Source organism: Pygocentrus nattereri, chromosome 19 (assembly GCF_015220715.1).
Source record: "Pygocentrus nattereri isolate fPygNat1 chromosome 19, fPygNat1.pri, whole genome shotgun sequence".
Taxonomy (NCBI): domain Eukaryota; kingdom Metazoa; phylum Chordata; class Actinopteri; order Characiformes; family Serrasalmidae; genus Pygocentrus; species Pygocentrus nattereri.
In genome coordinates, this window is record NC_051229.1 from 29,503,099 (window position 1) to 29,518,864 (window position 15,766).

Here is a 15,766-nt window from a genome sequence, read left to right on the forward strand (position 1 = left end):
CCACATTGACGAGTCTGTGTTACACTACATAATAATTTGATTCAGAGACAAGCTTGTGATCATTTAAGTATTCAATTTGAAAGTCTCAACTATTGGCGAGCAACATGAGCCTCACAGCTCCACGAAACTAAAGAAGAAAACTTCAAACGCCAAGCAAATGTTAGTTGATTGATTACCTTCGGAGCAAAAGGGAAAAGAGTTGATTTCTGGCCGAACTACTGCTCCAAAGATGCCGAGGGATTAATGAGAAGTCTCACTGACTTTGATAGGCCGAAAGAGTGTAGAGCAAGCACTTCCCAATGTCTGTATGCTGTCTCGCTGTTTGGAGGATGATTAGCTGCTAATGCCTGATGATCCTGCTTTAATGGCTGTAAAGGTAACTATAATCCTCTAGCAGTGTAAAGAAAATAGACTGATGAAACACAGACTGAATGTACAATGAGGAACGTAATATATTGAGTTTGCTTTACCGAAACGTGTTTACCTGAATTAAACACATCGGATCCTGTTGAGCAGGGTTGGTTGGCACATTTCAGTCTGCCCAAGACTGCAGGGCTATTGTCACATGCATATATTATGTAATATTATAATAAGATAACACAAATACAATGCAACACTGTACTATGTCTATGTGTATATCGCTTTTGGGTTTATATACACACACACACACACACACACACACTATATTTCCAAAAGCATTCGCTCGTCTGCCTTCACATGCATATGAACTTCAGTGACATCCTATAGTCATACGGTTAAATGTTATGTCGGCCCACTGTTTGCAGCTATAACAACTTCAACTCTTCTGGGAAGGCTTTCCACAAGGTTTAGGAGTGTGTTTATGGGGATTTTTGACCGTTCTTCCAGAAGCGCATTTGTGAGGTCAGACACTGATGTTGGACAAGAAGGCCTGGCCTGGTGATGTAAGGCTTGGATGCAGCTGCTCAGCCATGGAAACCCATTCCATGAAGCTCCCTACGCTGTTCTTGAGCTGATCTGAAGGCCACATGAAGTTTGGAGGTCTGTAGTGATTGACTCTGCAGAAAGTTGGTGACCTCTGCGCACTATGCCCCTCAGCATCCGCTGACCCCGCTCTGTCATTTTACGTGGCCGAGTTGCTGTCATTCCCAATCGGTTCCATTTTGTTATAATCCCACTGACAGTTGACTGTGGAATATTTAGTAATGAGGAAATTTCACGACTGGACTTGCTGCACAGGTGGCGTCCGATCACGGTACCACGCTGGAATTCACTGAGCTCCTGAGAGCGACCCATTCTTTCACTAATGTCTGTAGAAGCAGTCTGCAGGCCTAGGGGCTCGGCTTTATACACCTGTGGCCATGGAAGTGACTGGAACACCTGAATTCAATGACTGGCGACCTGTCCAGGGTATATATCCTGCCTTCCGCCCGAAGACTGCTGAGATAGGCTCCAGCACCCCTCCCACGACCCTGACGGAGAAGCGGCTTAGAAAATGGATGGGTTTCAAGAACATTTAGGTCATTAGGTCTTTTCTGAAGCTTTAAAAGGCTTTCAGGGTCATCGTTGCTATGGCTTCACAATGGAATTTAATAAGAATGTCTCTGAACATATCATTTAACAGACCATAATGACCTGATACTTTTGGGTTTGTACCTCACAACTACCCAGTTAATGCTTAGACCTTAAGGGACTATAAAATAATGCATTTAACATCGTCCTTATGAAAGGTATGCCCGGGATATAAGGCTGAGAGTGAAAACTGTGCAACTCCACTCTCTCCCACACATTTGAATCAAGGTAATTTAATGTACTTTTTTTACATGCTTCTAAATGGTGATGACATTGAGCTCCCAGCCTTTGTTCCGGTGTGAAAAATGACATGGATTTGTTAATTGCTTGCATTTTTTCCCCTCCTCAGAATGTTGAATTAATTATAGGCTGATTTGAACACGCACAGGGCTTGTAGTCATGTGGCCTGTTCGCGCTGAGCTTGGAGAGTATGTGTTGTGTTTTGCAGTAATTCCTCTGTGTAACAGAGCCGCATGACCCTTATCATTCATGCACCTGTTTTTCAACAGACGTCGCATGTGCATGCATGATTGTGTGTGTATGCATATGTGAGAGAGAGTCTACACTTTGGGGTCAAAATAAATTAGCAGGTTTTGATTGGGTTGCCTAGCAGAGTGGTTAGAGAGGCCGTCAGATTGTCCAGATGGTGTTTTCAGTGTAAGGCACACAGATGGAGGTAGAAACTCCTCGAGCAACAGTGACGAGCATAAGATGTTTCCAGAGGCTCCGAGATGTGATGTGAACAACCAGACAGTGTCAGCCAACAGAGTCAGCTGAGAGAGCACAGGTCACTCAGCATGGAAAAACAAATAGCTTTTTTTTATTGAATAAAGGAACGCAATGTAATATGTATTATGAAAATACTATTTATAGTGTCCATATAAAAAAACTAAACCACTAACACGGCCTATTTTATAGAGCGCTGGATCAGACACAGCAGTGCTGCTAGAGTCTTTAAACATCTCCATGTCACTGGTAGACTAAGAATAGTCCGCCAACCAAAAATACCCAGCCACCGATGAAGGACCGCAACAGATGAGCTATATTCTCTGACTTTACATCTAAGTGGACAAACAGGGTAGGTAGGTCTAATAGTGTGGACAGTGAGTAATATGTGCTCTTCAGTGATTTGTAGTGGTCGAGACCATTGAAGAGCAGAAAAAAGGGGGCTAACAAAGTATGCAGAGAAACAGGTGGACCAGAATCTGTAACTGTAGAACTAAAAAGTACAAGACATGGTAAGTGGACCTAATAAAATGGACAAGCATCAGGTGATTGATTTGCACCTTGGAACATATACATAACATCTATTTTACCTTGTAGCCAATTCAAGGTGACTTCCAGACACTTACTTGCTACTATTTTCCTCCTGAACTGATATGCATTCCTTAAGACTAGCACTCCTGTTCACAGTCACATATCTAAGATATCCAGAAGGCCTAGATTAATATTTTTTCTCATAAAACTGCCCCCAGTTGGAAATCAAAACATTACGGTTGTTTACACCAACAGTTAATACAACCCCATTTCCAAAAAAAGTTGGGATGCTGTGCAGAATGTAAATAAAATAAAATGCAGTAATATGCAAATCATGTGAACCATATTTTTAAAGGAAAATACTTGACAACACAAACTGCTGAAATAGATTTGTTGTTTTTGAAAAAAAATATATGCCCATTTTGAATTTGATGTGAACAACACATCTCAAAAAAGTCGGAACAGGGGCATGTTTACCACTGTGTTTCATCACCCCTTCTTTTGCCAACACTATGTACGTGTTTGGGAACTGAGGAGACACTGCTGCAGTTCTGAAATCGAAATGTTTTTCCATTCTGGTTCGATACAGAATTTCTGCTCCTCAACAGTTCAGGGTCTCTGAATTTTCAGTTCATAATGCACCAAATGTTATCAGTGGTTGACAGGTCTGGACTGCAGGCAGGCCAGTTTAGCACCTAGACTCTCAATACATGCAGAATGTGGTTTGGCATTGTCTTGCTGAAATAATCAAGACCTTCCTTGAAAAAGACATAGTCTGGATGGCAGCATATGTTGCCAAAACATGTATATATCATTCAGCATTGTTGGTGCCTTCACAGATGTGCATGTCACCCATGCCATGTGCACTAATGCCCCCCTAAACCATCATGAATACTGGGTTTTGAACTGTACACTGATATCAAGCTGAGTGGTCTTTACATCAGAGGACACAGTGTCCATGATTTCCAAAAACAGTTCCAAATTGTGATTCGTCGGACCACAGCACACTTTTTCACTTCGCCTCAGAGAAGGTGGCAACATTTCTGGACTCTGTTTATATGTCCTTTCTTCTTTTGTGTTTTAGTATTTTAATTAGCTTTTATGGATGCAGTGATGAACTGTTTTCACAGAGAGCATCTTTCAGAAATGTTTCTGAACCAATGCAATAATTTCCACGACAGAATCATGTCTGTTTTCAATGCAGTGCTGCCTGACATCCCAAGGATCCTGGAAATTCTTGAATTGTTGCACTATTTCCTCATGAAATCTTTCATAGAGTGGTGAACCCCTCCTCATCTTTACTTCTGAAAGACTCAGAGATGCTTTTTAATGCCCAGTCACGTTACTGTCCTGTTCTCTTTCAACTACCAGGTGTTTTTTTAGTTTAGTTTTTAGTTTAGGTGTTTTTAGCCTATTGTTGCCCCCTTCCTAGCTTTTTTTAAATATGTTGTTGGGATGAAGTTCAAAATGGGCATATATTAAAAAAAAAAAAAAACATTTCTCAGTTTCAACATTTGATATGTTATTTTCAGTGGAATATAGGATTTAAATGATTTGCACATCATTATATTTTGCTTCTTTTTACATTTTGCCCAGGGTCCTAATTTTTTTGGAAATGGGGTTGTAGTTATGTAAGTGGTCAAAATGACACATACGGACAGCAATTCATCTCCTTAAGTCATTATGAGTACAAGAGATACCCAGATACAACAGTAAAAGAAGAAAAAAAAACAGATTGCATTACCAACCAAAACTTTATCTACTTGGTAAGTGGAGCTGTAAAAATGAACAAAGTGAAGATACAAGGTAGGTGTTCTTACCAAAGTGGCCAACTGAGTTGATACTCATTACAGATACTCATTAGTCATAGCTTAACATCATGCAGCTAGAGTGACATTTAGTTTCGTCTCCTCCAACCTGCTTAAAGGTGCCTTGGCGGCCTGGTCAGAAGGAGACTGGCTAGTCAGGGACGTAGGTTTCCATACTGTCTTTTATTTTCTTTTGTTTGTGTGCAGGGTGAGTACAGATTGTCCTAGAGCTAGTGTTGGTTTGTAAGTTGTTTTGACCACTCTTGGAGTCTGTTGCCAGCGTGAGGATCAACTATTCATACTTAAGTTAAATGATACTTTTTTAATCCCACAAACGGGGAAATTCCACCTCTGCATTTAACCCATCCGTGAAGTGAAACACCACATACACACTAGTGAATACACACACACTAGGGGGCAGTGAGCACACTTGCTCGGAGCGGTGGGCAGCCCTATCCACGGCACCCGGGGAGCAATTGGGGGTTAGGTGTCTTGCTCAAGGACACCTCAGTCATGGACTATTGGTGCTGGGGATCGAACCGGCAACCTTCCGGTCACAGGGCCAGTTCCCTAACCTCCAGCTCATGACTGCTTATATATCAGTCACAAATAATACAGTCTTTAAACTTAATAGTTATGCCTGCTATTTCATTCTCCACACCCAAATCACTGTTAAAATGCATTTATTTCATATTGTTACGGCCTGACCTAGACCAGGTCGTAGCAATAGAATAAATGCAACAATATAAATACAATACAAGAACCAGGACATGGCCTCTGGAAAATGCTTATGAGGGTTGCATTGTGAAAAGTGCCCCAAAGGAATAATAAAGCAATTATATTGTTTCTCAGCCTGGATTCTCATTAGGTATAAACCTAATGGCCCATTATGCCTCTAAAAGCTAGACTGCTAACATCAGGTCAGCTCCACCTTGCTGTTATCCTTGTTGGCCCATGCATTGATGCACAGTTTGCATTAGGCACCATCCAGTCCTTCCTCATTTTTTACCCAATTTTCTCTTCAATGTAGTCGTGGCCAAATCCATCCATCCACCCACTAGTTACATCTTCCCTATTTAAACAAATATACCAAGGTGGGGTGGTGAACATTAGCATGTGCTTCCTCTTCTTGACCTGCCACTACTTTGTAGAACAGCTCAAAGCACTTGGAGGAGAACGCTAACTGGCAATTCATTTACAATATCGACGGCTACCATCTTGCTAATGCTATTTATAGGGGAGGGCAAGGGCTGTCCTATCGATCCAGCAAGAGGTCAGTTATGCTCTCTTGGACTCTTCTCATCTGATGGCTGTGGCATCACAGTTTCTGCTTATAGAACCAATTCTGGCTGAACATTTTTGGGTCGTGAACTATTATCAACCTGTAAAACCCATATACAGTATATTGCTGTGCATGATAATTGTACCAGCACCACACTTAAGAATGCACCATCCAAACAACATCTGGGTAAAATTGTTCCTTTGGACATAAATGATTCATGCTTAAATGGGTAGCTAACAGCTGATAAACTGTGTGAAAGATATGCTTCAGTCTTGATGAACATCTCTATAGTGAACCTGTAAGGGTCCAGCCTACGCCAGCAGAGGGCAACAGTGGCAAAGTGCCATACCTTCAGGGAACTTCTCTCATAATTACAGTGAAGTGTCTTTTGTTTCCTCCTTATATTTTATTTCTCGTTTCTAGTTCAGCCTTTGTTTGAGCACGCTGTGTTGAGCGTTTCCTTTGCTTGCCCTTTCCCTGCCTTTTTATGCCCTGTTCCTTAAGGTGTTTTACCCGTTGCTGCCTATGCTTCCCATTGGCTCAGCGATAACTCCACAGAAGGCGCCTCAACACCAGCGTGCCAAATTCACATTCCTTTGCTTCAATAAGTTTATTTAACACCCTTTCTCATGAGCTTGCATCTTTACACTTGGGTCCACCTCCCTGCCATAACAGAACCTATAAGTTAGCTAGAGTATTATAGTGGAAGTACAATACTGGAGTTTTTAGTAAAATGTAATTATAGTCATTAAGCTATGAAAGAGAAAAAAGTTAAACCATATCATCAGGCCAATTTATCTTTTTTCTTGCAGTATAGCAAAGCAATGTAATCATGAGTAATGTTAATTAAATAGCTGTACAAAGTTTATGGCTTATAGCTGTTGCCTCTGTTAAACATTAGTCATGAAATCTAATCGTTTTTCACTTTAAACTCGGTTAAATCTAATAAGTGTTATTATAAATAATAACTTCTAATAAATAAACCAATAACTTATAATAAATTAGTTTGAATAAATAATAAATAATAAATAAGTTTTGCCATTTTGGAGTATTTGGTGGTATAACTGGTTTGCATTTTTCCACTTTTAGCCTTTATTGGGATGGAAACAGGCAAGCAGTGAAAATGAGACCTCGCTCTCAGTAGGCCTTCTCCCGTATAAATAAGTAAGAAATAAATAAATAAACCAATAGAATCATATGCTTCGTTGTCCATTGGCAGGGTCCTGGAGCGGCTCCTGCAGGGCCTGCCTGAGGGAAGGAGCTGTTTCTGGCTGCTGAGCTGCAGGGAGGTGGAAGGAATCGTGTGTTTGTGTGTGCTCTGAATGAGAACGGCAGGTTCTTTGTGAGCGGAACTGTCCTGCAGCTGTGCTTGGCTGTGTTCTGCATTTTCTACTGTACTGCATGGACCCATCCTGCTGGAGCCTCTGCACATCTCATAGGATGCCAGTGAATTGATTCTTCCAATAAGTATTCACTACAATTGCTGTATTTCTTTGATCTTCATTTCGTTAGGGCCTCTGAAATGATAGCTTTACAGGTGATGGAACCAGGCAACACACATGTATATATGTGGGCAAAAGTATTTGGACATTCCTCCACATTCATCGCTAACAGGTCTATAAAATCAAATATGTAGCCATGCACCTTCCATAGACAAACATTTGCAGTAGAATTCAGTTCAATTCAAGTTTATTTGTGTAGCGTTTTTTACAACGATGTTGTCACAAAGCAGCTTTACAGAAGTTTGAAAACACACAGTTACAACATATAATCCCCCAGTGAGCGAGCCAGGGCGACGGTGGCAAGGAAAAACTCCCTCAGTCTGGAGGAAGAAACCTTGGGAGGAACCAAGACTCACAAGGGGAGAGCAGTCCTCCTCTGGTCAAACAGTGTTTACAGTTTAATAAGCTAAATACCAGATAGAAGCTGAGAGGATCTCTGTTTGAAGACTGGATGGTAAAGCTTTAGAAACTGCACTGGTAGAGGCGGTCTCTGACTGAGGCAGTCTCTGTATGAGGCGGTCTCTGACTGAGTGAAGCGGTCTCTGACTGAGGCAGTCTCTGACTGAGTGAAGTGGTCTCTGACTGAGGCAGTCTCTGACTGAGGCGGTCTCTGACGGAGTCTTTATGAGAAGTGGGAGTGAGCTGAAATGGTCCCATCCTATCTCAAGGCTGGTACATCTGGATGGCACAGTGATGTAATTGAGGTTGTTGCAGCTGGCACAAATGAGCAGGAGAGCGGGTTGGTGATGGTGAGGAGGAGGCCCTGATGGTCAGTCTTCCAAGAGCATTCAGCAGGATGGGAGGGCAGTCATTATCTCAGGAAGAGGAAAGAGACAAAATTAGTTCTGCTCAGGAGTTTGACTGTAATAAATATGATTTCCCCCAGAGTGTGGCTGGTGACTCCGGCAGATCTAACTATAACAGCATAAACTAAAAGGAGAGAAGCAGAAGGTAACACAGATATGAGGGTACCCTGAAATTTTTTGATAAGATTTGATAAGATTTTAATAAGATTTGCAATTGCGCTAAATAAAACTCTAGGATTGTTTTTGTTGATTTCGATAAGATTGTTGCATTGAACTCACTGAAAAGCTTCACTGTTGTAGGATACAACTTTTACCACAATTCACATAAGAAAAGTTATGCAGAATCATGTTTAGAGTCAAACAAAATGCAAGCGGTCTCTCGGGAGAGCAAAAGCAACTGGGTGTCTGTCATTATGTCTTCCAAGGTAACTAACGCTACCTTGGCAAACGTTTTACAAAGTTATAAGTGACATGGAGCGAGGAGGCGGACGCATGTGCCGAGTCAAGCAAGATTTATTTCGGGAAAATCCAGGGTCAGGGTCGGAAACACAATCAAACAGTACATCCAACAAACCAAATATAAGATCCAAACATCTAAACATCATCTAAACAGTACAAACAGAGCAGTAAACAAGAAAGACCAACTCAGACCAAGGCAAACACAGGGCTTAAATACACGAGGGCTAACGAGGGATCACAAGACACAGGTGGGAACAATCAGGGGCGGGGTCACGAAACAAGGGGGCTGGACTAAAAACCACAAAAAAACACATGGGCTAAACCAAAACACAACAGAACACATGGACAGGACTGGGAGGGGCCAATCGTGACATTATGAATCAGAGAACACAGACAATGCATGGAGTATAATCCAGTTAACATTGTACACTTGCTGGTATTGTATTATAGGGCTTGGTGACTTTATTCTAACTTGGGATCGCAAAACATAATCGCAAAATAAGGCTGCTTTTACACCACGATAATAAATAAATAAATAAATAAAAAATACAACCGGAGCTTGAATTTCTTGCTGCTTTGCTTTCTATTATGTTGCTATCATAGGACATGAAAATGTATAACTGGGCCTCATTTAGCAAAACCTTAACACTGTGAAAGTCTGAAGTTGTTGGTGAACAAGGCCCTTTTTTTCTTCGCCGAGAGCTAACAAGGTAACGGTAACAAGTTTACTGACGGCTTATTTTAGGCTTCACGTTTAAGAAAATGTGTTCACTAAAGAATTCACCCGAAAACTTTTATAGAAAAAGAAGTTACATGCAACTCTTACAAAGCTCAAAATGTCTGTATACAGTTGCCATAAGAAGTGTTTAACCCTCTGTGGGAGATTGAATGAATTGTACCATTAGCTTGATGATAATATATCACAGTAAATTCCCTGTAGGCAATAGCTGAACCTAAAGTGAAGCTAGCAGAATGAAACTCTCGGCACATCTTCATGTTTGTGTGACAAAATTAAAACAGATTATGATTTTATTGGACTATGCGGTGTTTTAGTGCCACACCTCCCTGCAGCCTGGCTGAGACTGCAGCCAATGGGGCTACCTAGGACTCCAATTCCCAAAACTTTCTGCTACGTTATATGAGTCAGGACTCTCACCAGTCCGCCTATAACAGCTTCTCATCTCTGCACTTCTGATTACACACGCTCGTTCCTGATTTCCTTTGTCAGGTAGTTTAGTGTTTAAGCCTGGGCTTTAGGAAAGCTCCTTTGGGAAATATCGCCACACCTTTGTGTATACTGCTGACTGCTTCCCTATGTAGGACCTGTTTTCTGTGTACCTTGATTCTTGCTGCAGCCTTTTGTTCTGTGTTGGTTTTCTGGTTTTCGACTTTCTGCTTTGGTTTATCGACTCAATTTTGGACTACAGCTTTGGCATTAACAAACAGAATACCAGACGCTTGTGGATGATAGGATCAGAAGTTTTAATAGTCAACAGCCAGCAAAATCCAAATGGGGTCCAGGCCAAAAACCCGAAACACAGAGGAATCCAAGAAAGCAAAAGTGCACAAGGGAAAGACAGGAATCGGAAACGGGTTAAACTTAGGAAAAGGTCAGAACACGGAAAACATGATAGGAAGAAAACTCTCAGTGATTGCATAGAGACAATACCTTGTGATGAGTCAAAGGTCCAAGCTTAAATACTCTAGTCTCTTGTGACTAAAGTAGCTCAGGTGAGAGTTCAGTAATCAGGCGATTGTGAACGCTGATAGGTGCGTGGGGAAACCACGTGATCCGTCTCAGAATCCTGGGTGTTAGAGTTTTCTCCTCAGATGGAGTCTGAGTGCGCCTGTCACGTGATCTCCCCGAGCATTCTGGGAGATGAAGTCCGTTTCCCTTTCAGACCTCGCTGAATGTGTGACACTTAACCCAAGCCTCTACTGCGAGCTTCTGGTTTCGTCTGCCGCCATTACATTTAGTTTTGTTTGTCCAGGTTGTGATTGGATGTGGATGAGATAAAAAGCGAGAAAAGTTAAAAAATAACAAAGCATTCATAACAAAAACAAAGGAACTCAAGCCATTTTAGTTTTGATTCATCATTTGGAATTGAGAAGACAGTGGCCTAAATCCTCAATTCACCCCAAAATGGAATATTGGCAAAATCAAACTTGAACTGTCCAGTTCAAGAAATAAAGGTACCATGCAGGTACATGATTCATTCACCAAGGTACAAACGATGTAAGTGTACCCTCAAGAGTGGTTGTAAGGTCCAGTGGTGCACCTTACATGAGTTTCTCCTAGTGGAAAAGTAGATGTTTGTGCCTTTTCATAACCAAATGTTTTAAATCAGAGCATTAAAATAAAATGCCTGGAGGTGAGGCGGGGTGTGTGGAGTCAGTACAACTTAGTAAATATAATTTCAGTGGATTATGGTTCAGTTATGTTCCCTGACTAAAGGTACTGAGATGGACCTTTGAGGGTACCACCAACATGACAAGAGGGGTACTGCCCCAGTGATAGTGTCCTACCTTCTTTTCTGAGAGTGTAGAGTGAAGCTGGCCAGTGCTCAGTTAGTGCTATGTTTGACTTCTAAGACAACAGCACATGAAATATAATTGCATGTATTGGGTCACATAAAAATAAATGAATAAAGGTTTGCAGGTGATGACAGATGTGCTGCTAGGTTAAGATTTTGAGTAGGAGGGAGCTGTGCTGAACATCAAGGTATGTGAATGTAACGAGATTTATTCCACATGACTCTGGACCATTTTCACCGATGTATTCACTGTGGAATACACACTCAACGCTGCAGAAAACAACTCACATTTAGTTCAGTGCCATTACTCCAGCCATGCAGACGGGGCAATACCACCAGGGCTTGTAGCACAGGGACGTCTTTACATGACCCCTACTTACATATTTCTTCACTAATGACTCAAGAGTAGCTGTGATAATAATATGCTTCAACCATTAGCCTACATTAGTGCACCGACTTGGTTGACACATAGAAAAAGTGAGTAACCAAGCTTTATTTGTAGAAAGTAATTTTCATTCCGGGGGTGGGGAGGGTGGGTGGGGTTGGTGTTTGTGGTCATTAATTTGTTTTTGCACTGGGGCCCATAAGACCTTAGATGCCACTTGTTTGGCTCTATAATGGTGTGTGTGGTGCGTGGCTCTGGGTTTAAACGGTGTGGCGTACATGTTCTCAAGAACCACAGATTGAACAACAGCATGGACGCATGATGAATTAGGCAGGCTAAATTGCACTAAGGTGATTAGGCTGCATTTAGCTTCAGATAAATGATGATGAAAGAGCTTTTCTGCGCTAATGACTGCTTAAAAGAGAAGATGGTGCCATTGGTTATGACCAAGGTAAGATACGATTGAGGCAAACAGTCATTTGGACCATTAGAAGAGTTATTACTATCCCTCTGCTGTAGTGTCTATACAATTAAGTGTAGTTGCATGTTTATTATATAGTAAGTAATGGTGAGTTACATTATATTTGATTCACATTCTATATTGACAGGTTTTGCATTTTATGACTTTTTAAATTTTGTTTGGTGGTCAAGAAGTAAGAAACTGCAAAACTGAAATGTTTGAATGGTAAAAGTAACTTATCATAATAGTCACAGTAGAACTTCTCTCATTGTTACAGGCACACATGTAGTATGAATTGAAAGTTACAGCTTGTAGAATTTCACTACTGCATAATTAATAGGACAGCATGCTTTAGTTATTGTGGTAGCTGTGATGTCGAAGAGTGAAAAGACAGATGTTTAGAAGAGGTATCATGGCCATGGTGGAGAAGAGGATGCATTGGGCCTGCGTATCAGACGAGGCAGAGGACGGTGTGGCAAACATGGCTTTGAAATCCATGTTATCTCTGTCCAAGGTCAGTGTAGCATGAGATGTCAGGGTGGCAAGATGAAATCTCAGTCACACGGCTCCACCTAAGAGATTTTAATTGGATTGTTGCCTGAACTGACTCTTCCTCAAAGTTATATCAAGCCTTCGGCAGTGACAGAGTGTCTCATTATAAGCATTGGAACAGGGTAGGCCTTTGGAAGTGAGGGCACTTCAACCGGTATAGCAAATATAAAGCAATCTAAAAAAAAAAAGAGCAAAAAAGAAAAAGAAGATAGGGAGAAATGATAGAAAATAGTTTTCTTTTGTGTGATAGCCAGGTCTGGATGGGACTCGGGTAGGCACGGGTGATTGGCGTCAGGCCTTAAGTCGCTCCGCTGGATGTACAATGACATCTCCATTTACGGATGCCATTCTCCCTCTTCCCCAGACCTGCCAAGTATTGGCCATGACAATAACACACTTTCCTCCAGCGGAGCGGAAGCGGAACCTTGACCTTGACCTTTTCCCACAAAGAATGCTCTGTCTTCTCCAGTTACTGTCGGCATGGGTGCCCAGGGGGTGGAGGGAAAGAAGGAGGAATGGAGGGATGGAGGTGAATCCCCTGTATGGCCCATAAATCCACAGAGCTAGTGGGCGGTGGGCTCTGTGGGCATCAGTGGAAATTGATGGAATAAATCCCTGGTAATGAAGCCAGAGATGATTAAAACACTTATGAAGAAATTAAAAGTGCTCTCAGAGCAAGGCTGCAGGACACGGCAAAGACAAGCAACGGCTGATTAGGTGTCACTCGTCTTCTCACAGAAATCATTTAACAAGGCATCTGGGCTGTGAGAATTTCTTTGTTAAAAACACTAACATTACAATAAATATAAATAAACAAATGAACATGTTATTTGATGTGTGTCAGCATGTTATGTTAATCATTTAACATAATGATTATTTAACTGTTAATATTTAAGATTGATAGAAATAGGTGTGTGTAAAGTGCAAAAGTCTTGGGCACCCAAGACACGTTTGCAAAATCTATTTATTTGTGTGGTTTGTGCTTGTTTGCTGAGAAAAGTTTTAATATTTAAATAAACAAAATGTATAGAATATTAATTAATAATTTTGGGATGTTTCCTTTGGTCCATTCATCATGAAATTTAAACACAATGTAAAAAGTAACAAGCATTTTCAAAGGTAGGAAAAAAACTTATTTTACTTTTAATGTAAGTCAATGGAACCAGGTGTGGAGTTCCTGGGTTGGGCTTTCACTTTCCAGCGAAAGGAACCCTTAATGCTTCAGCACCAAGAGATTTTGGACAATTTCATGCTCCAAATTTTGGGGGAAGAGTTCAGCGTTGGTGTGGACGAACTTGGCTGGTCTGCACAGAGTGCTGACCTCAACCTGATAGAACACCTTTGGGCTGAATTAGAGCGGAGACTGCGAGCCAGACCTTCTCACCCAACATCACTGTCTGACCTCACAAATGCTCTTCTGGAAGAACGGTCAAAAATTCCCATGCACACTCCAAACCCTTGTGGAAAGCCTTCCCAGAAGAGTTGAAGCAGTTATAGCTGCAAAGGGTGGGCCGACATCACATTAAACCCTGTGGATTAAAAATGCGATGTCACTCAACTTCATATGCGTGTGAAGGCAGATGAGCGAATACTTTTGTCAGTCTAGTGTGTGTATTTAAATGTAAATGATACTAATATAAAGGACTTGAGATGATTGGGTGCTGAAAATGAACACATTTAAATGTATCCATCGCAGGACAGACAGACAGACAGACAGACAGACTTCTTCCTGCGATTTTAGAATCATCTAGATGTTGCATGGAACAATATTACAATTATCTTTAATTTACCATTAAAAGCGATTTCATATTGCTGCAGCAAATCAATCTTTTTACAATAGTAAAAGTCACACAGTTAATCTAATCACGTCTGTACTTTCTTCAGCATTCTACTCCCTGTCTCATTCTGTCTTGCCCTGTGTATCGATTGGATTATATTTATTGTCGGGCTTTGGGCCTAGTTTTGTGCTGTTAGTGTTGTACTGCAGTGCCTTGTTTAATTGCACTGTTGTGCAGACAGTGTCTTGGCCACTTGCACTGCAACACTAGCCTTGACTTGTATGTTGCACTAAGGCCTTGGAGGAACGTTATTATATTCCCAGGTGCTTGTACATAGATTGGGCGCGTAAAGTTTATCTTGACTCCTGACTTTTGAGTGCTTGCAAAGGAAGCCGAAACGTCCCCAGTATGCTAATGCAACCTTATAACAAAATAGAAAAATATGAGTTTGTATTTTCAGTACTTCAGGAGACAATATGGTGTTCATTATTGGGAGTGCTTGCATGCGGCAGGCGGAGGCGTTGGACATGTTGTGAATGTTAAAGAGCAGAAGCTCACAAGCTGCAAGACTCAGGCCTTTGAGAGATCTGCTTTGTGGCTGCTCTTGCATGACCAGGCTAATCAGGATGGTTGTTCTTGCCAGCAGTGGCAGTGGCAGTCTAGGTGCTGGCTGAAGCTTCTCTTTCTTCTGACAGCAGACCATGTGGCATATGAAGATTGTGTTGAGTTTTCAGACAGTTCAAAACGATCCAACATGCAATAAGTTATACGCCAATCAGGCATAACATTATGACCACCTCCTCGTTTCTACTCTCCTTGTCCATCTTATCAGCTCCACTTACTGTATAGCTGCACTCTGTAGTTCTACAGTTACAGACTGTAGTCCATCTGTTTCTCTGATACTCTGTTACCCTGTTCTTCAGTGGTCAGGACCCCCATGGACCCTCACAGATCTTCACAATTTGTTTTGTTTGTTTATTTGTTTTTATATATACCAAAAAAAAAGCCTTCAGTCACTTTCACCCATCAATATACAGTCATGTGCTTGGTTGAGTACTTTGAAAGGACACACCTTCAGTAGCTGCGGTTTAATTGGGTCATTGATTCTCTCCAATTCAACTGACACAAGCTGTCACCAAAGTGCAGTAGCTTACTTGACATGCATCCCTCAAGGTCTGACTCACCCAAAGACTCCATTTCCCACAATCCTTTGGGCGATCACATGACTTTAAAAGTTGCACAATCCACCAGTCGCTGTTCTCAATCTCCTGAATACTGATCAGTTTCCACCTGCTCTGTTTGTCATGTGACTAGCCTTAGTTTAGTTTATTAGTTCAGGCTTTAGACTAGACTCTTTGCGAACTATTGCTTCTCCTAGCAGAGCTACTGAGC